Below are 22,266 nucleotides of genomic sequence, written 5' to 3'. Positions count from 1 at the left end.
TCTCAATAAATTCCCAGTAAATTCTCAGTATATTACTCATTAAATTCTCAGTAAATTGCCAGTAAATTACTTAGTGAATTCTCAGCAACTTACTCTATAAATTCTCAGTAAATTACTCAGTAAATTCTCAGTATATTACTCATTAAGTTCTTTGTAAATTGCTAGTAAATTACTCTATAAATTCCCAGTAAATTCTCATTAAATTACTCAGTAAATTTCTAGTAAATTCTAAGTAAATTACTTAGTAAATTCTCAATAAATTACTAAGAAAATTCCCAGTAAATTCTAAACAAATTACTCAATAAATTGCAAGCTAAATTTTAAGTAAATTAGCCAGTAAATTTCCTGTAAATTCTCAGTAAATTCCTCTATAAATACTCAGTAAATTCCAAGTAAATTCTCAGTAAATTACACAGCAACTTACCAGTAACTTCTCAGTAAATTTCTTCGAAAATTTTCAATAAATTCTCAGTAAATTAGTCAGTAAATTCCCATTAAATTCTTAGTAAATTACTCAGTAAATTCCCAATAAATTCTCAGTAAATTCCCAGTAAATTACTCATTAAATTCTCAGTAAATTACTCAGTAAATTCCTAATAAATTCAAAGTAAATTACTCAGCAAATTTCCCGTAAATTATCAGTAAATTACTCAGTAAATTCCAAGTAAATTACTCAGTAAATTTCCACTAAATCACTTAGTAAATTCCCAGTAAATTACTTAGTAAATTCCTAGTAAATTCGCAGTAAATTACTCAGTAAAATTTTTGTAAATTCTCAGCAAATTACTCATTAAATTCCCAGTAACTTCTCAGTAAATTACTCTATAAATTCCCAGTAAATTTTCAATAAATTCTTATTAAATTACTCAATAAATTCTCAGTAAATTACACAGTAAATTCCTCGTAAATCCTATTTAAATTACTCAGTAAATTCCTAGTAAATTCTCAGTAAATTACTCGATAAATTCTCAGTAAATTACCAGTAAAATCCCAGCAAATTACTTAGGAAGTTCCTAGTAAATTACTCAGTAAATTCTCACTAAATTTCTCAGTAAATTACAGGAAATTCTCAGTAAATTAATTAGTAAATTCCCAGTAAATTACTCAGTAAATTCCCAGTAAATTCTAAGTAAATTCCCAATAAATTACTCAGTAAATTTCCAGTAAATTCTCAGTAAATTCCCAGCAAATTCCCAGTAAATTGCCAGTAAATACAATGTAAATTACTCAGTAAATTCCCAGTAAATTCAAAGTAAATTAATCTATAAATTCCCAGTAAATTCTCAATAAAGGCCCAGTAAATTACTCAGTAAATTATCAGTATATTCCCACTAAATTCTCAGAAAATTTCAAGTAAATTCTCAGTAAATTCCCTATCAACTTTCAGTAAATTCTCAATAAATTCCTAGTTAATTTTCAGTAAATTTCGTGTTAATTCTCTGTAAATTACTCAGAAAATTCCCAGATAATTTTCTATAAATTACTCAGTAAATTCCTTGTTAATTCTCTGTAAATTACTCAGCAAATTCTAATTAAATTACTCAGTAAATTATCAATAAATTCTCAGTAAATTACTCACTAAATTCCTAGTAAATTCTCAATAAATTACTCAGTAAATTCTTAGTGAATTACCCTGTAAATTCCAAAGAAATTCTCAATAAATTACTCATATAATTCCCAATAAATTCTTAATAAATTACTAAGTAAATTGCCAATAAATTCTCAATAAATTACTATGTAAATTCTAAGTAAATAACTCAGTAAATTCAGACTAAATTACTGAGTAAATTACCATTAAATTATCAGAAAATTACTCAGGAAGTTCCCATTAAATTCTCAAAAAAATTTCAGAAAATTCTAAGTAAATTCTCAGTAAATTACTCCATAAATTCCCAGCATATTCTTAATAAATTTTCAGTAAATTACTTAGTAAATTCCCAGCAAATTCTTAATAAATGACTCAGTAAATTCCCTTTAAATTCTTAATAAATTCCTGGTAAATTATAATAAATTACTCAGTAAATTCCCAGTATATTCTCAGTAAATTACAAATAAATTCTAACTAAATTACTGAGTAAATTCCTAGTAAGTTCTCAATAAATTACTCAGTACATTGCCAATAAATTCTCAGTAAATTACTGAGCAAATTCCGAGTAAATTTCTCAGTAAATTCTCAGTAAATAACTCACTAAATTCTAACTAAATTCCCAGTAAATTACTCACAAAATACTCAGTAAATTCAAAGTAAATTGCTAGGTAAATTCAATGTAAATTACTCAGTAAATTCCCAATAAATTACTTAGTAAATTCCCAGTAAATACAATGTAAATTACTCAGTAAATTCCCAGTAAATTCAAAATACATTACTTAGTAAATTTTCAGTAAACTACTCTGTAAATTCCCGGTAAATTCCAGTAAATTACTCAGTAAATTCTCAATAAATTGCCAGTAAATTACTTAGTAAATTCACAGCAACTTACTCTATAAATTCTCAGTAAATTCCTAGTAAATTCTCAGTATATTACTCATTAAATTCTTTGTAAATTGCCAGTAAATACTTAGTAAATTTTTAGTAAATTACTCTATAAATTCTCAGTAAATTTCCAGTAAATTACTTAGTAAATTCTCAACAAATTACTCAGTAAATTGCTGGCTAAATTTTCAATAAATTACCCAGTAAATTCCCTGTAAATTCTCAGTAAATTCCTCTATAAATACTCAGTAAATTCTCATTAAATTCCCAGTAAATTACACAGCAACTTAGCAGTAACTTCACAGTAAATTTCTCCAAAAATTTCCAATAAATTTCCATTAAATTCTTTGTAAATTACTCAGTAAATTCCCAGTAAATTCTCAGTAAATTTCCAGTAAATTACTCATTAAATTCTCAGTAAATTACTTAGTAAATTCCAAATAAATTCAAAGTAAATTACTCAGTAAATTGCCCGTAAATTGTTAGTAAATTACTCAGTAAATTCCCAGTAAATTCTCAACAAATTACTCAGTAAAATCCCTGTAATGTAGCAACCCTCACCTTACTCTTGTCATACTTGCATACATTTATGCATGATCTTGTCTTGATATGTTATTTTGCTAGTTTTGCCTTGCCTTGTTTTGGCTAAGTATTGCTTGCATGATTTTGTTCTTTGCTCGGCGTGTAGCCGAGGTCATCTTGAGATTTGATCCACTCTGAGCCTTTGTACTTTGAATGTTATGGAACCGCTTGGTCGATACCATCTTCACCTCGGGCATTATTGCCGAGATGTTTTGCACATTAGTGAACCTTGTCCGCAGGCAGGTATGGCCTAGGCCGAGATGTGGCACACCCCGGCCAAGGTGTGGCACAGCTTAGTCAAGTGTCGTCCTCCCTAGCCGATGTCTTTGTTAACCTGTTGTCGGATCCTTGATTTGAGCCGATGTCATTACTTGCCGATGTGTCTTACCCAGCTTGCTGCGTACGCTTTGTCAGAGACTTGTCTTATCCATCAATCACCTTTTTGAGTTAAGCCAACCCGGTAGCGCCACATGTCCGAGCTGATTGTTAAGACAGCCGGCAGACCTAGAGACAAATCATTTTGTCTCAAATCTTTGCCTTTAGAGAGAGAAGCTCTAGAGAGAAGGAGGAGAAGTTCTTGAGTGAGAATAGACCTTACAAGCTTGATCTTCGAAGATTGAACCGTTGGATTTGAGCCTTGAGGTAAGAATCATGATCTACTTCGATTGTTGTTATTGACCATCTAGCTGCATTGCATGATCGGATCTGTTTTGCATGCCATGCATCGATTTGAAGTTGGTTTCGGAAGAAAAAGATAGTGTTCATGTGTTTTGAAGAAAAGTCTCATTTTGATCCGAAAGATTGGAACCGAAACCATGTTTTTACGTTTGTTCTTGCATGACCTTCTTGAATGGGTACCCAGGTCCATGTTTTGAACTCATGGCATGAAAACTCAGATTTTTGTAACAAGTTGTGAACTTGCATCCATCTTCCGAATGATCATGTTCTTCATATTCTTCAAAGGGAAACCCAGGTTTTCCCGGCTTTGTTTTGATGAAGCCCTCGGGACCACACCTCAGCAAGGAAGTGTGGGACCTCAGCAAGGACCTGGTTGATACCCAGTGTGTTTTCATGGGACGGGAGCAGTGTTTAGACTCCCAGCATGTCACGCCCCTAACTTGCCCCTAAAAGTTTGGGCATGACCTAAACAGAAAATGACACTTAACCTGGTTCCATAGAGGGGCCTGCCCGGAAGCTACAAAACATAATTGATAAAAAACCAGAGAGTATGACATCCATTGAGCTACTAAGTCATGCCAGGATCAAAAACATTTTACGAAACAAGTACATTAGAAGCCAAAATGCATTTAAGAGTTGGTTATTTACAGGCATATACAAAACTAACCCCGAGATGGGGTATATAACAAAATCATTAAGTACATATCAACTTAAGCCAATATCAAAAGTGTGAGTCATCATCTAACAACTTTACAAAAGTAGGGTCCCGACCCCAAGCTTGGCTGTGCCTAGGCTGACAAAAGTATGACGATGCCGAGCTAAGATCGACCTCCTGGTTGGTTACCTACAGAAACAGACATAACACAGGGTGAGCCAAGCTCAGTGAATAATAGTACTAGTATGCTAGTAAATATATTTAATGTTGTAATCATGCCATTAGTCTGTCTCTGTACGGCTTGTAGGGACAATATAATTGATTTATAATTGTCATAAGGTGGCCCCTGGCCTAAGAACTTCACACGTTCGGAAAGAGTCTTTGGGTTCACAATTTACAATTCATCACATAACCTTTTGGTTTTGTTTAATCCACAAACTCACAATAGTGACATTCATATTTCACACATCGGCCCTTGGCCTCATAATTTCATTGTTCACAAATGGCTCTTGGCCACTTCACAATTCACAATTGACCCTTGGTCACGTAGTTTCACATTAGGCTCTTAGCCACATTAATTCACAAATGGCTCTGGGCCACATTAAGTCACAAATGGCACTAAGCCACATTAGTTCACAAATTCATAATTGCCTTGATACATTCCATTAGTCACAAACTTTCATATAAGATGTGTACAACTTCACAACCTCTTTCAATGTCTCACAATGTCGTATTAAATCACTTATAACAAATATACCATTCCATGCCAACACAAGTTTAATAGTGAATTTCGTAACGTCAAGATATAACGTCAATATACCATACGATACTACTTTCTACAGGGTCACAACGTCATTAATAATAAATACTGAGTGGGAATACATTGAAGTACTGTTACTCACTGTGTTGTGGCGGTGTACTCCCTTTTGAGGTGTTTCCTACACACATGAAAATCACATTAGTCTCTTTTCATCCTTATTAAATCAATTTTCGGTTCACTTACCTTGATTCAATTAACGAACATTTAAACAATATAAATTGCAGGTTTTGACCACATTAGAGGACCCAACACGCAAAACGGAGCATCCCAACTTTTCTGCCCTGGGCCGCACGTGCGGCTAGGATCTCCCGCACGTGCGGTTTTTGCAGTGTTGAAGTCCAAAAATTTGCCATTTTCCCGCACGTGCGGCAGTGACTCCCGCACGTGTGGCTGAGGTTCCCGCACGTGCGGCCTTAGGCCCCGCACGTGCGGCGATTCTGCACAAAAACTCTGAAATTTTGCACAATTTTCCCTCTCTTGTAGACATGATTAAGACCTCAAAAATCTAGTTTTAAATTATCAATATATAAGCTCAAAGCATGTAAATACATGTGCACAAGGACCAAATCACATCTTTCATTTGAGTAAACAAAAATCAAAGCATAAACTCACAACTTAAATTACTCCAATTCACAAGATTTCTATTTGTTCTCACATCTCACTTCATAACATAAAATTGTGCCACATACTTGAATTCAAACAAATCAATAGAGGCAAAACATGCAAGGTAAGGTCATCTTGCTAATTTTCTACTTCTCATACTCACATCACTACAATCCCAACTCTTAGGTACATGATTATGGAAACATCTTTACATAAATTATGACAAGAAGGGTTGTAGATGCAAATTAGACTAACATGCACATACCTTAGCCCAAATCTCAACCTTCTTCTTTCTCTATCCCTTCACTTCTCAAATCTAGAGTGATGAGTTCTCTCCCTTTTTTTCTTCTTTTTTTTTTTTTGTCAAATGACCAAGGTCATATATATATATATACATCTATAAGGAGAGAATAAGACGAAACTCTATCGTTTACACATCCGAAAATTGAAATTTCACAGAAGTGCTTAATATTACTCAAAAATTATGCTGGTTCCAAATATGTGAACAATTTTGACTTATTAAGCCGCTAAGGCCCTCAATTTCTACTTCATCGTTCTAATAGCAACAGATACATTTCTTTCCTAACAGATACAATTCATTTCATAAGACATCACAACATAGTTATTTGGACTTATTTTCTCGTACCGCTTCATCTTAGTCACTTAATAGCACAGAATAAAGGACGAACATATATCACAAGCATATATGAGGGTCGGGTTGTTACACAGCATGTTTTGCTTTGTTTGACTTGGATCTGGTAAGAATGCCGAGATCATTCGCATGTGTATATAAAACTTGTTTTGAGAATGTGATTGCCATGTGATTGTAGGACCTTGATCCTTGCTTTGAGCCTACACCTGAAGAACTAGGTGAGTGGTATTTTTGATAAAGCTATGTTACACTCGTTTTGATAAATCTTGCTTTGTTTTGTTTTGACGAAAGTATTTGCTAAGCATGAATGAATAGCCCTGTTTTGACGTATCAAGTATAAGCTTTGTTTAGATGTCATCCTTGAAAAGTCCCTTGTGCTGGAGGACTCTAAACTTTCGCAGCGCTAAGTATAAAAGGATACGGTCCTTTCTTGGAAAGACTATGGCTAAGTTTGACATCCTCCAAAAAATTCAAAAAGTCAAAAAGTTACTATCTTATTTAAGTCACATCATCTTATTTAAGTCACATCACCTCTCTAACACATCACGTAAAACCCAACCCAAATCCAACCCATATTTCATAAAAAGTCAAAAAGTACACTTATTTAGTCTTCCCAAACTTGGCCTATAAATGTTAAATCGGGCTGCGGGCCTAAGTAACACAAGTTCCATAATGTTAAATCGGGCTACGGGCCTAAGTAACACCAGATCATCGTGCTAAAAGGAGCTACGGGCTTAAGTAACAAAAGTCCCTTGTGCTGGAGGACTATAAACTTTCGCAGTACCTTTGATTAAACGATTACGGATCGTACAGTCCTTGTTTTGCCACTGACGGTTTACCGCATGGACTTGCTTGTTTTGATAAGCTTGATGTGTTTTGCCGATGTCAGTAAGCATCCCTTGAAATTTGTAAGACTTGACAGATGAATACGGTTCATCCCTTGTTTGATAAAGATTTGACGTGTTTTGTCCTGTAAGGATCTCGGCTATATTCATGCAAAAACCTTTATTTCTAGTACCATTCACTGAGTATTCAAGCTCACCCTCTCTATATATATGTAGGTGATGAGCAGGACGTCGGTGACGCCTAGAATGTGTTTCGAAAGCTTGTTTTGGATCCATGATATTGTCGGCGTTATTTTGCATTCACGTCGGCAATGTCATTTTCATTTACGTCGGCAAATCTTGAAAATTATGCTTCTTGGCTTGTATTCACTATATTTTTTTGTGTATGTCGGCTCGAGAAGCCTTTTGATCAAGATGTAATATGTATTTTGCTTGGTTGTATTCAAGTTTGTAAAGTTGTAAAGATGTATGCCATTACATTGGATCTATGCACTGCTCTTATGGACCACTTGATTGTTGATTTATTTCTTCCGCATTTGAGAGCCCCGTTTATTATACTCTGATCTTGTTTAACCTTTGGAAGTTGGCCTTCGGTAATTACGAATTACTGGCCATCACGGCACCAAACTACTAGGGGCGGTTTGGGGTCGTGACAGAATGGTATCAGAGCACAAGTTCCTCAGTTACGTTATTCACACACTTGAGTCCTAAAGAGCATAGGATTTCCCTTAGAAAGATGTTAGGATTGCATCATAGTGCTTGCTACTCGAACAAGGTGTGCATTGTCTTGACATGCCTATGTGTTACTTGCATACGTGTTTATTTGCTTGACTGTCTTAAAGTCATACTTTGCATGCTCATAGCATTATGAGGAGAGGTAGACCTCCGATTGGTCGAGATCAGCCCGAAGACAGAATGGATAGACTGGAAAGACTAGTTGAAGGTTTGGCCCGCGAGTTGAGGCAAACCAGACAGCAATACGCTAGTGCCACGTCGACCCAGGCCAAGCAAACCAATGGCCGAAATGTAGTTCCGCCTCCACCTCCTCCAGTGCTGCAAGTTCCCCCGCAGCCAGCCTTATATGGGGATGGCACGATAGCTTTGATCCGGGAGTTCAAGAAAATGAAACCACCGAGGTTCTCTGGGGGTATAGAGCCGATGAAGGCTGAGGCATGGGTTTTGGAAATGGAAAAGTTGTTCGAGATCTTTCCTAGCACCGACGCTCAGAAGGTGACGTTGGCAGCTTTCACCTTAGATGATGACGCTCGCAGATGGTGGATGATGGTTCGAGGAAGCAATCCAGATCTGACCTGGACCCGATTCTTAGAGTTGTTCTACAACAAGCACTTTCCAGTAAGCGTTCGAAACCGCAAGGCTATCGAATTTCATACTTTGACGCAAGGCAACCGAACAGTGGCGGAATACGACCGCGCTTTTACTGAATTGGCGAGGTTTGTACCTTACATGGCCAACGATGAATACATGAAGGCCAGGAAATTCGAGTGTGGGCTTCGTGGACCGATTTAAGACCGAGTAAATTTACACAATATGCCGACTTATACCGAAGTGTTGGATAAGGCTATTCAGGCCGAAGCTAACCTGAATCGATACCAGAGCTCGGGAGAGAATCAGCGAAAAAGGCAGAACTATGACAACCGCCGAGGACAGCTGGGCACCAAGAAGAGAACGAATATGGGCAGTACTGGTAACCTAAGACAGGAGGGTAGTGCTAAACCGATGTGTTCGGATTGTGGGAAGCTGCATTTCGGGGTCTGTCGACGGACGTCTGGAGCTTGTTATGAATGTGGCGAGATGGGTCATTATGTGAGAGATTGCCCCAAGACGAAGGCTGATAACAACAAGAAAGGTGAAGATACCTCGAACTCCGCTCAGAAGGGGAATGCTGGGAAAGGACAGATGAGACAGGGCAGAGTATTTGCGTTAGTACCAGGAGACACTCAGAATGCTGAGGCAGTGGTGTCAGGTATACTTCTAATTTGCTCCCAAGATGCCTATGTGTTGATTGATTCGGGTTCTACTCATTCGTTTATATCTACTAAGTTTGCCGAGAAAATTAATAGAGAACTAGAGCCCCTTGATTTCGTATTATCTGTGTCTACTCCATCTGGGAGACCTATGATTGTTGTGTCCATTTACAGAGCGTGTGTTGTTGTGATTGAGAATGTTGAACTGTTAGTAGATTTAATGCCTCTGGATATGATTCATTTTGATGTTATACTGGGAATGGATTGGTTAGTCGCAAATCATGCACCTATTAATTGTGTTTCGAAAAGTGTCACATTGAGACCCTCAAACCTAGCCGAGGTTATTTTCCAGGGTAAAGGGATAGTGCCCCCACCTTATTTGATTTCATCCATTAAGGCCTGTAAATTAATTCAGAAGGGGTGCCGAGGCTACCTGTGTAGTATACTGCGTGATCAGGATGGAAATGTTAATTTAGCCGACATCCCAGTCGTTAGTGAATTTTCCGACATCTTCCCAAACGAATTGCCTGGCCACTTAACCGATAGAGAAATAGAGTTTACTATTGACATCGTGTCGAGAACGCAGCCGATCTCCAAAACACCTTATAGGATGGCCCCAGCTGAACTTAGAGAATTGAAACTGCAATTACAAGAATTGTTGGATAAGGGATTTATTAGGCCGAGCACTTCACCATGGGGAGCACCCGTTTTATTTGTTAAGAAAAAGGATGGCACACTCCGTCTTTGCATCGATTATAGAGAACTTAATAAAGTCACTATCAAGAACAAGTACCCATTACCTAGAATTGATGATCTGCTTGACCAATTACAAGGAGCACGAGTCTTTTCCAAGATCGACCTTAGGTCTGGTTACCATCAGCTTAAAGTTAAAGCCGAAGATGTTGAGAAGACTGCTTTTCGGACAAGATATGGCCACTACGAGTTTTTAGTAATGCCTTTTGGAGTGACCAATGCCCCTGCTGCATTTATGGATTTAATGAACAGAGTCTTCAAGCCATATTTAGATGAGTTTGTAGTTGTCTTCATTGATGATATACTAATCTATTCCAAGAGTAAAACTGAACATGAAAACCATTTGAGACTTGCCTTACAGATTCTGAGAAAACGGAAATTGTATGCTAAGTTTAACAAGTGTGAATTTTGGCTTTCTACTATCTCGTTTTTGGGTCATGTGATTAGTGAAGAGGGTATCTCGGTTGATCCTAGCAAAATTGAAGCCATAGTAAATTGGCCGAGGCCGACTAATGTATCCAAGATTCGTAGTTTTCTGGGTTTGGCAGGTTATTACAGAAAGTTTGTGAAAGATTTCTCAAAGATTGCAATTCCATTGACGCAACTGACTAAGAAGGGAACACTGTATGAATGGACTAAAGATCGGGAGTCAGCCTTCCAGGAACTGAAGACGAGGTTAGTTACAGCACCAGTACTCGTACTTCCATCAAGTAATGGAGAGTTTCATATCTATAATGATGCATCGCATAAGGGTCTGGGTTGTGTGTTAATGCAAGGGGGTAAGGTTATAGCTTATGCATCTCGCCAGTTGAAACCCCACGAGAAGAACTATCCTACCCATGATTTAGCATTAGCGGCCGTGGTATTTGCTTTGAAGATTTGGCTTCATTATTTGTATGGAGCCTCTTGTCAGGTGTTTACAGATCATAAGAGTTTAAAGTACCTGTTCACTCAGAAGGAATTGAATTTGAGACAGAGAAGGTGGCTTGAGTTGTTGAAAGACTATGATATGCAAATTCAATATCACCCTGGTAAAGCTAACGGTGTAGCCGACGCTCTGAGCAGAAAGTCAGATGGAAATTTGGCATGTTTGACCATGATAGCAGTAGAGCCGACTATTGTTGATGAGGTAAAGACAAGACAGATTGAGGATAAATTCTTCAAGAAAGTAGCCGAGGAGATTGTTACAAAGCCGAGATCAGGTTATACCATCGAGAATCAAGTGCTTAAGTTTGAAGGAAGGTTATGTGTGGCCGACATCCCAGAGTTGAAAAGGAAAATTTTGCAGGAAACTCACGGTTCTAAGTTTGCTGTTCATCCAGGGAACACCAAAATGTATCAAGATGTGAAGTAGACCTTCTGGTGGCCAAACATGAAAAGAGAGATAGCCGAATTCGTGTCCCAGTGTTTACATTGTCAACAAGTGAAGGCAGAACATCAAAGACCGGCAGGACTTCTTCAACCTTTGCCGATTCCTGAGTGGAAATGGGAACACATCTCCATGGATTTCGTGACTGGTTTACCGAAGACACCGAGAGGTATGGATTCGATTTGGGTTGTTATTGATAGATTAACTAAGTCAGCACACTTTTTACCTGTTAAGACTACCTTCAACGCCGATCAACTTGCCTCGTTATATGTGAACGAGATTGTCAGACTTCATGGAGTACCGATGTCAATTGTGTCAGACCGGGACCCTAAATTTGTTTCTAGATTTTGGCAGAGTTTACAGAGGGCTTTCGGAGCCGAGCTGAGATTTAGTACAGCTTTTCATCCCCAGACGGATGGGCAGACAGAAAGGACAATTCAAACACTTGAAGATATACTTAGACTTTGCGTACTGGACTTCCTAGGAAGTTGGGGAACGCACTTGCCCTTAGTGGAATTCACTTACAACAACAATTATCAAGCCAGCATTGGCATGGCGCCATACAAAGCCTTGTACGGAAGAAAGTGTAGGTCGCCGATATGTTGGACCGAAGTCGGAGACAGAGCTCTGTTTGGTCCCGAATTGATTCAAGTAACAACAGAGAAGATTAAACTTATCCAACAGAGGATTAAAACTGCCCAGAGCCGACAAAAGAGCTACGCCGACCAGAGAAGGAATGAGTTAGAATTCGAAGTTGGGAACCATGTATTCCTGAAAGTTTCACCAATGAAAGGAGTTTCCAGATTTGGAAAGAAGGGTAAATTAGCACCTCGGTATATTGGACCGTTTGAAATTCTTGAGAGAATTAACCCAGTTGCCTACAAACTTGCTTTGCCGCCAGGTTTAAGCCAAGTCCACAATGTGTTTCACGTTTCAATGTTGAGGAAGTACCTCCGAGATCCACTACATATAATTGATCATTCTGGGATTACAGTTAATGAGGATTTGGGCTACGAGGAGAAGCCAATGAGGATTATTGACAGACAAGTGAGGCAGTTGAGAAACAAGTTGATACCAATGGTAAATGTAGAATGGAAAGAGCATCACGGCAAGGATGCCACTTGGGAAATGGAAGATGAGATGAGAACTCGACACCCAGAATTGTTCCTGGAACAAGGTAATTTAAGTTTGGGGACCAAACTTCTTTAAGGGGGGTAGACTGTAGCAACCCTCACCTTACTCTTGTCATACTTGCATACATTCAGGCATGATCTTGTCTTGATATGTTATTTTGCTAGTTTTGCCTTGCCTTGTTTTGGCTAAGTATTGCTTGCATGATTTTGTTCTTTGCTCGGCGTGTAGCCGAGGTCATCTTGAGATTTGATCCACTCTGAGCCTTTGTACTTTGAATGTTATGGAACCGCTTGGTCGATACCATCTGCACCTCGGGCATTATTGCCGAGATGTTTTGCACATTAGTGAACCTTGTCCGCAGGCAGGTATGGCCTAGGCCGAGATGTGGCACACCCCGGCCAAGGTGTGGCACAGCTTAGTCAAGTGTTGTCCTCCCTAGCCGATGTCTTTGTTAACCTGTTGCCGGATCCTTGATTTGAGCCGATGTCATTACTTGCCGATGTGTCTTACCCAGCTTGCTGCGTACGCTTTGTCAGAGACTTGTCTTATCTATCAATCACCTTTTTGAGTTGAGCTAACCCGGTAGCGCCACGTGTTCGAGCTGATTGTTAAGACAGCCGGCAGACCTAGAGACAAATCATTTTGTCTCAAATCTTTGCCTTTAGAGAGAGAAGCTTTAGAGAGAAAGAGGAGAAGTTCTTGAGTGAGAATAGACCTTCCAAGCTTGATCTTCGAAGATTGAACCGTTGGATTTGAGCCTTGAGGTAAGAATCATGATCTACTTCGATTGTTGTTATTGACCATCTAGCTACATTGCATGATCGGATCTGTTTTGCATGTCATGCATCGATTTGAAGTTGGTTTCGAAAGAAAAAGATAGTGTTCATGTGTTTTGAAGAAAAGTCTCATTTTGATTCGAAAGATTGGAACCGAAACCATGTTTTTACGTTTGTTCTTGCATGACCTTCTTGATTGGGTACCCAGGTCCATGTTTTGAACTCATGGCATGAAAACTCAGATTTTTGTAACAAGTTGTGAACTTGCATCCATCTTCCAAATGATCATGTTCTTCATATTCTTCAAAGGGAAACCCAGGTTTTCCCGGCTTTGTTTTGATGAAGCCCTCGGGACCACACCTCAGCAAGGAAGTGTGGGACCTCGGCAAGGACCTGGTTGATACCCAGTGTGTTTTCATGGGACGGGAGCAGTGTTTAGACTCCCAGCATGTTTTGCTTTGTTTGACTTGGATCTGGTAAGAATGCCGAGATCATTCGCATGTGTATATAAAACTTGTTTTGAGAATGTGATTGCCATGTGATTGTAGGACCTTGATCCTTGCTTTGAGCCTACACCTGAAGAACTAGGTGAGTGGTATTTTTGATAAAGCTATGTTACACTCGTTTTGATAAATCTTGCTTTGTTTTGTTTTGACGAAAGTATTTGCTAAGCATGAATGAATAGCCCTGTTTTGACGTATCAAGTATAAGCTTTGTTTAGATGTCATCCTTGAAAAGTCCCTTGTGCTGGAGAACTCTAAACTTTCGCAGCACTAAGTATAAAAGGATACGGTCCTTTCTTGGAAAGACTATAAATGTTAAATCGGGCTACGGGCCTAAGTAACACAAGTTCCATAATGTTAAATCGGGCTACGGGCCTAAGTAACAACAGATCATCGTGCTAAAAGGAGCTACGGGCTTAAGTAACAAAAGTCCCTTGTGCTGGAGGACTATAAACTTTCGCAATACCTTTGATTAAACGATTACGGATCGTACAGTCCTTGTTTTGCCACTGATGGTTTACCGCGTGGACTTGCTTGTTTTGATAAGCTTGATGTGTTTTGCCGATGTCAGTAAGCATCCCTTGAAATTTGTAAGACTTGACAGATGAATACGGTTCATCCCTTGTTTGATAAAGATTTGACGTGTTTTGTCCTGTAAGGATCTCGGCTATATTCATGCAAAAACCTTTATTTCTAGTACCATTCACTGAGTATTCAAGCTCACCCTCTCTATATATATGTAGGTGATGAGCAGGACGTCGGCGACGCCTAGAATGTGTTTCGAAAGCTTGTTTTGGATTCATGATATTGTCGGCATTATTTTGCATTCACGTCGGCAATGTCATTTTCATTTACGTCGGCAAATCTTGAAAATTATGCTTCTTGGCTTGTATTCACTGTATTTTTTTGTATATGTCGGCTCGAGAAGCCTTTTGATCAAGATGTAATACGTATTTTGCTTGGTTGTATTCAAGTTTGTAAAGTTGTAAAGATGTATGCCATTACATTGGATCTATGCACTGCTCTTATGGACCACTTGATTGTTGATTTATTTCTTCCGCATTTGAGAGCCCCGTTTATTATACTCTGATCTTGTTTAACTTTTGGAAGTTGGCCTTCGGTAATTACGGATTACTAGCCATCACGGCACCAAACTACTAGGGGCGGTTTGGGGTCGTGACATGTAAATTCTCAGCAAATTACTCAGTAAATTCCCAGTAACTTCTCAGTAAATTACTCTGTAAATTCCCAGTAAATTCTCAGTAAATTCTTATTAAATTACTCAAAAAATTCTCAGTAAATTACAGACTAAATTCTCAGTAACTTCTATGTAAATTACTCAGTAAATTTCCAGTAAATTCTCAGTAAATTACAAGTAAAATCCCAGTAAATTACTTAGAAAATTCCCAGTAAATACTCAGTAAATTCCCACTAAATTTCTCAGTAAATTCCAGGAAATTCTCAGTAAATTAATTAGTAAATTCCCAGTATATTCTAAGTAAATTCCCAGTAAATTCTCAGTAAATTAGTCAATAAATTCCCAGTAAATTACTCAGCAAATTCCCAGTAAATTGCCACTAAATACAATGTAAATTTACTCAGTAAATTCCCAGTAAATTACTCAGTAAATTCCCAGTTAATTTTTTGTAAATTACTCAGTAAATTCCTTGTTAATTCTCAGTAAATTACTTAGTAAATTCCCTGCAAATTCTCATTAAATTACTCAGTAAATTCCCTGTAAATTATCAGTATATTACTCATCAAATTCTCTGTAAATTCCAAGTAAATTACTCCGCAAATTGCCAATAAATTCTCAGTAAATTACTCAGTAAATTCTCAATATATTAGTCATTAAATTCTTTGTAAATTCATAGTAAATTACTCGGTAAATTGCCAGTAAATTCGAAGTAAATTACTTCATAAATTCTCAGTAAATTACTCAGTAAATTCCCAGTAAATTCTCAGTAAATTACTCAGTAAATTTCTTGTAAATTCTCAGTAAACAACTCAATAAATTCTTAATAAATTACTTAGAAAATTCTAAATAAACTACTCAGTAAATTGCTACGAAATGTTCAGTAAATTACTCGGTAAATTACTTGTAAATTCTCAGTAAATTCCTTAGTAAATATTCAGTAAATTACTCAGTAAATTTCCAGTAAATTCTCAGTAAATTAGGCAGCAAATTGCGAGTAAATTTTTTCGAAAATTCCCAGTAAATTAGTAAGTAAATTCCCATTAAATTCTCAATAAATTTACTTAGTAAATTCTAAGAAAATTCTCAGTAAATTCTGAGTAAATTACTCATTAAATTCTCAGTAAATTACTCAGTAAATTCCAAAAAAAAATCAAAGTAAATTACTCAGTAAATTCCCCGTAAATTGTCAATAAATTACTCTATAAATTATAAGTAAATTACTCAGCAAATTCCTAGTAAAATCCCACTAAATTACTCAGTAAATTCTAATTAATTCACAGTAAATTCTCAATAAATTACTCAGTAAAATCCCTGTAAATTCTCAGTAAATTCGCAGTAACTTCTCAGTAAATTACTTTGTAAATTCCCAGTAAATTCTTAGTAAATTACTCAATAAATTCTTATTAAATTACTTAATAAATTTTCAGTAAATTACACAGTAAATTCTCAGTAAATTACTTGTTAAATTCTCAGTAAATTACTTAGTAAATTCCCAATAAATACAAAGTAAATTACTCAGCAAATTCCCAGTAAAATCAAATCAAATTACTTAATAAATTCCTTATAAATTCCCTCTAAATTCCTAGTAAATACCCTGTAAATTTTCAGTAAATTACTCGATAAATTCCCAGTAAATTCCCTGTAAATTTTATGCAAATTACTCAGAAAATTCTCTGTAAATTACTCATGAAATTTCCAGTAAATTACTAAGCAAATTCTCAATAAATTCTCTATAAATTACTCAGTAAATTTTCAATAAATTCTCAGTAAATTACTCAACAAATTCTCAGTAAATTCCCAGTAAATTACTCAACCAATTCCCAGTAAGTTCTCAATAAATTACTCTGTAAATTCCTAATAAATTCTCAATAAATTACGCAGTAAATTGCCAGTAAATTACTTAGTAAATTCCCTGTAAATTCTTATTAAATTATTCAGTAAATTCTTAGCAAAATAATAAGTAAATTCCCAGTAAATTCCAGGCGAATTACTCAATAAATTCCCAATAAATTCTCAGTAAATTCCCAGTAAGTTCTCAGTAAATTCTAAGTAAATTCCCAGTAAATTCTCAGCAAATTAATCAGTAAATTCTCAATAAATTCTCAGTAAACTCCTAGCAGATTACTCAATAAATTTCCAGTAAATTCTCAATAAATTCCCTGTAAGTTCTCAGTAAATTCTCAGTAAATTACTCGGTAAATTCCCTTTAAATTCCTATTAAATTCTCAGCAAATTACTCTGTAAATTCACAGTAATTCTCAGTAAATTCCCTATAAATTTTGAGCAAATTACTCAGTAAATTCTTTGTTAATTCTCTGTAAATTACTTTGTAAATTCCCAGGAAATTCTCATTAAATTACTCAGTAAATTCCCAGCAAATTCTCATTAAATTACTTAGTAAATTCCCTGTAAATTCTCAGTAAATTACTCGTTAAATTCCCAATTAATACTTAGTAAATTACTCAGTAAATTCTTTGTTAATTATCTACAAATTACTCAGTAAATTCTCAGCAAATTCTTATTAAATTACTCAGTAAATTCCTTGTAAATTCTCAATAAATTACTCAGTAAATTCCAAGTAAATTCTTAGTAAATTACTAGTAAATTCTCAGTATATTACTCATTAAATTCTCTGTAAATTCCGAGTAAATTACGTAGTAAATTTCCAGTAAATTATTAGGAAATTACTCACTAAATTCCAAGTAAATTCTCAGTAAATTCCCAATAAATTACTCAGTAAATTATCAGTAAATTGCCAGAAAATTACTTAGTAAATTCCCATTAAATTCTCAGTAAATTCTCAATTAATTTTTAGTAAATTACTCAGTACATTCCTTCTTAATTCTTTGCAAATTACTTAGTAAATTTCCACCAAATTCTCATTAAATTACTCAGTAAATTCCCTGTAAATTCTAAGTAAATTACTCAGTAAATTGTTAGTAAATTTCCCCTAAATTCTCGATATATTACTCATTAAATTCCTAGTCAATTACCCAACAAATTCCCTGTAAATTCCCAGTAAATTACTCAAAAAATTATCAGTAAATTCCCAGTCAATTCTCAAAAAATTACTCAGTAAATTCCAATTAAATTCTCAGTAAATTATCAGTAAATTCTCTGAAAATTACTCAATAAGTTCCCACTAAATTCTCAGTAAATTCCTTGTGAATTTTCAGTAAATTACTCGGTAAATTCTCAGTAAATTACTTAGTAAAATCTCTGTAAATTCTCAGTAAATTCCTCAAAAAATTCCCTGTTAATTTTCAGTAAATTACTCAATAAATTCCTTGTTAATTCTCTGCAAATGACTTAGTAAATTCGCAGCACATTCTCCTAAAATTACTCAGTAAATTCCCAGTATATTCTCAACATATTACTCATTAAATTCTCTGTAAATTTCGAGTAAATTACTCAGTAAATTCCCAATAAGTTACTCAGTTAATTCCAAGTAAATTCCCAATAAATTCTCTATAAATTACACAGTAAATTGCCAGTACATTCTCAGTTAATTCGTAATAAATTTTCAGTAAATTAATCACTAAATTACTCAGTAAATTCCCAGTTAATTCTCTATAAATTACACAGTAAATTGCTAGTAAATTCTCAGTAAATTACAAAGTAAATTCCCTGTAAATTCTCAAAAAATTACTCTGTAAATTCTAAATAAATTACTTAGTAAATTCCCAGTAAATTTTTCGAAAATTGCTAGTAACTTCTCAGTAAATTTCTCTGAGAATTCCAAGTAAATTCTCAGTAAATTCCTAATAAATTCTTAGTAAATTACTAAGTAAATTCCTAGTAAATTCTAAGTAAATGACTCAGTAAATTCCCAGCAAATTCTCAATAAATTACATAGTAAATTCTCTATAAATTCTCAGTAAATTCCCTGTTAATTTTCTGTAAATTACTCAGTAAATTCCTTGGTAATTCTCTGTAAATTACTCAGTAAATTATCGATAAATTATAAATAAATTCTCAGTAAATTATTCAGTAAATTCTCAGTAAATTCCTTGGTAATTTCCTAGTAAATTCTCAATAAATTACACAAAAAATTACTCTGTAAATTCCATATAAATTCTCAATAAATTACTCAGAAAATTCCCAGTAAATTCTCAGTAAATTACTAAGTAAATTCCCTACAAATTCTCAGTAAATTACTCAGTAAATTCTTAGAAAATTGCCTGTAACTTCTAAGAAAATTTCTCCTAAAATCCCAGTAAATTCTCAGTAAATTAATCAATAAATTCTGAGTAAATTACTCAGTAAATTCTTGTTAAATTCTTAGTAAATTATTCAGTAAGTTCCATTAAATTCTCAGTAAATTACCCTGTAAGTTCCCATTAAATTCTCAGTAAATTATTCAGCAAACTCGCAGAAAATTCACAGTAAATTATCACCTAATTCCAAGTAAATTACTCATTAAATTCTCAGTAAATTACTCCGTAAATTCCAAGTCAATTCTCAGGAAATTCCCAATAAATTACTTAGTAAATTCCTAGCAAATTCTCAATAAATGACTCAGTAGATTCTCAGTAAATTCCTTGTAAATTCTCAGTAAATTACTCAATAAACTCTTAGTAAATTACTCAATAAATTGTTAGTAAATTCCCAGAAAATTTTCAATAAAATGCTGAGTAAATTCTTAATAAATTCTCAATAAATTACTCAGCAAATTGCTAGTAAATTTTCAGTAAATTACTCAGAAATTCTCAGTAAATTTCTCAATAAATTCCCAGTAAATTACCAGTAAATTTCCAGTAAATTACTCAATAAATTCCAAGTACAATCTCTGTAAATAACTCAGTAAATTCCCAGTAAATTACTCAGTAAATTATAATTAAATTACCAGTAAATTCTAAGTAAATTACTCACTAAATTTCCAGTAAATTCTCATTAAATTCCTTCTAAATTTTTAGTAAATTCTCTTAAAATTACTTAGTAAATTACCTGTAAATTCTTAGTAAATTACTCAGCAAATTCCCAATAAATTCTCGGTAAATTACTCAGTTAATTCCCTGGAAATTCTCAGTAAATTACCTTGTAAATTCGAAGTACATTCTCAGTATATTACTCAGTAAATTCCCAGTAAATTATTAATAAATTCTCAATAACTTACTCAATAAATTACCAGTAAATTATCAATAAATTATTAGTAAATTCCCAGTAAATTCTCAGTAAATTACTCAGTAAATTCGTAGTAAATTCTCAGTAAATTACTGAGTAAATTCCCAGTAAGTTCTCAGTAAATTTCCAGTAATATCTCAATAAGTTACACAATAAATTGCTAGTAAATTCTATGTAAATTCTCAGTAAATTCCAGGAAATTCTCAGTAAATTTCCAATAAATTCTCAGTAAATTCCAAGCAGATTACTTAGTAAATTTCCAGTAAATTCTTAATAAATTACCCAGTAAATTACATAGTAAATCCCAATAAATTCTCAGTAAATTCCTTGTAAATTCTCAGTAAAGTACGCAGTAAATTCTTAGTAAATTACTTATTAAATTCTCAGTAAATTTCCAGTAAATTTGTAACAACCCTCATTTTGACTTAGTCATACTTGCATACATTATGAATGATCTTGTTTTAATATGTGCATTTGCAAATCTTGTCTTGCTTTGCTTGAATGATTGCTTGCATGCTTTGTTCTTGTCTGGTGTGTTGCCGAGGTCATCTTAAGCCTAGACACCTTCAAGACCTTTGTCACCTAGAACTATCTTGGAACCCCGTTGGTTGACCTCCATCTTCACCCTAGCATATTGGCCGAGATGTCACCATCTAGGCCGAGGTGCGCGTCGCCTAGGCCGAGATGTAAATATCTAGGCGTTCTAGATCCTTGATCCTTGCATGATTGATTTTGTTCCTGGAACGGTATGACCTAGACCGAGGTGTGGCACATCTAGGCCAAGGTGCGGCACAGCTTAGTCAAGTGTTGTCCTTCCAAGCCGATGTCATTGTTACCCTGCTTGCCGAAGCTTTACCTTAGCCGAGATCATCACTTGCCGGAGTACTCTTGTTGTTTAGCTTGTTGAGTACACTTTGTCTTGGTCTTGTCTAAACAGTCAGTCACCTTTTTGAGTAGAGCCAATCAGCCGATGCCACGTGTCCCGACAGAGGGATTAAGTCAGTGATTGTCGTGAGAAACATATCATTTTTGTATCAAGTCTTGCCTTTTAGAGAGAGAAACTCTAGGAAGAAGGAGGAGAAGTTTAAGCTAGAGAGAGTGAACTTCCAAGCTTGATCGTTAGAGCTTGAGCTGTTAGATTCGAGTTTTGAGGTTAGAATCTTAACCTATTCTTGTTGTTCTTATTGATCATCTAGCTGCATTGCACGATCAAACCTGTTCTACACGCCATTCATCGATTTAAAGTTGGTTTTAGAAAGAGAAAACTGTTTTTATGTGTTTTTGAAGAAAAGCCTCGTTTGATCCGAAAGTTTGCATTAAGGCTCATGCTTTTGTGTTTGTTTTGATAAGATCCTTGAGTGTGGGTACCCAAGTCCATGTTTTTGAAATTATAGCATGAAATCTCAGCTTTTGTAATAGCAAGTTTTGATCTTTGCATTCATCTTCTTCATACTCATGTTCTTCATGTTTATCAAGAGGGAAACCCAGATTTTTCCCGACTTCGCTTTTGAATGTGGCCATCGAGGCTACACCTCGGCAAGGAGGTGTGGGACCTCGGCCTAGACCTGGCAGTTGCCCAGCGTGTTTTTCCAAAGATAAGAAATTGTGTTTCGATTTGATTGACTTAGTTTTTGAAGAATGCCGAGGTTATTTGCATGTATGCTAGACTTGTTTTGAGTAGTGCATTCAATAGACTTTGCCATGTGTTTGTAGGACTTGGACTTGCCTTGACCCCGACGTTTGAAGAACTATGTGAGTGGTATTTTTAATAAAGCTATGTTATACGTTTTGATAAAGACTTTGCTTTGCTTTGTTTTGAAAGTGTTTGTTAAGCATGAATAATTGTCCCTATTTTGTATATCAAGTATGATCTTGTCTTGATGACCTTCTCGGAAAGTCCCTTGTGCTGGAGGACTCTAAACTTTCGCAGCATATCTCTTTTGAAAGTCCCTTGTGCTGGAGGACGCTAAACTTTCGCAGCACATCTTGCCTTGAAAGTCCCTTGTGCTGGAGGACTCTAAACTTTCGCAGCACATCTCGTTTTTGAAGTCCCTCGTGCTCGAGGACTCTAAACTTTTGCAGCACATCTCGTCTTTGAAGTCCCTCGTGCTGGAGG

The sequence above is a fragment of the Camellia sinensis genome, chromosome 13 (assembly GCF_055761805.1).
Source record: "Camellia sinensis isolate YWXY chromosome 13, ASM5576180v1, whole genome shotgun sequence".
NCBI lineage: Eukaryota > Viridiplantae > Streptophyta > Magnoliopsida > Ericales > Theaceae > Camellia > Camellia sinensis.
Note: the sequence above shows the minus strand (reverse complement) of the source record.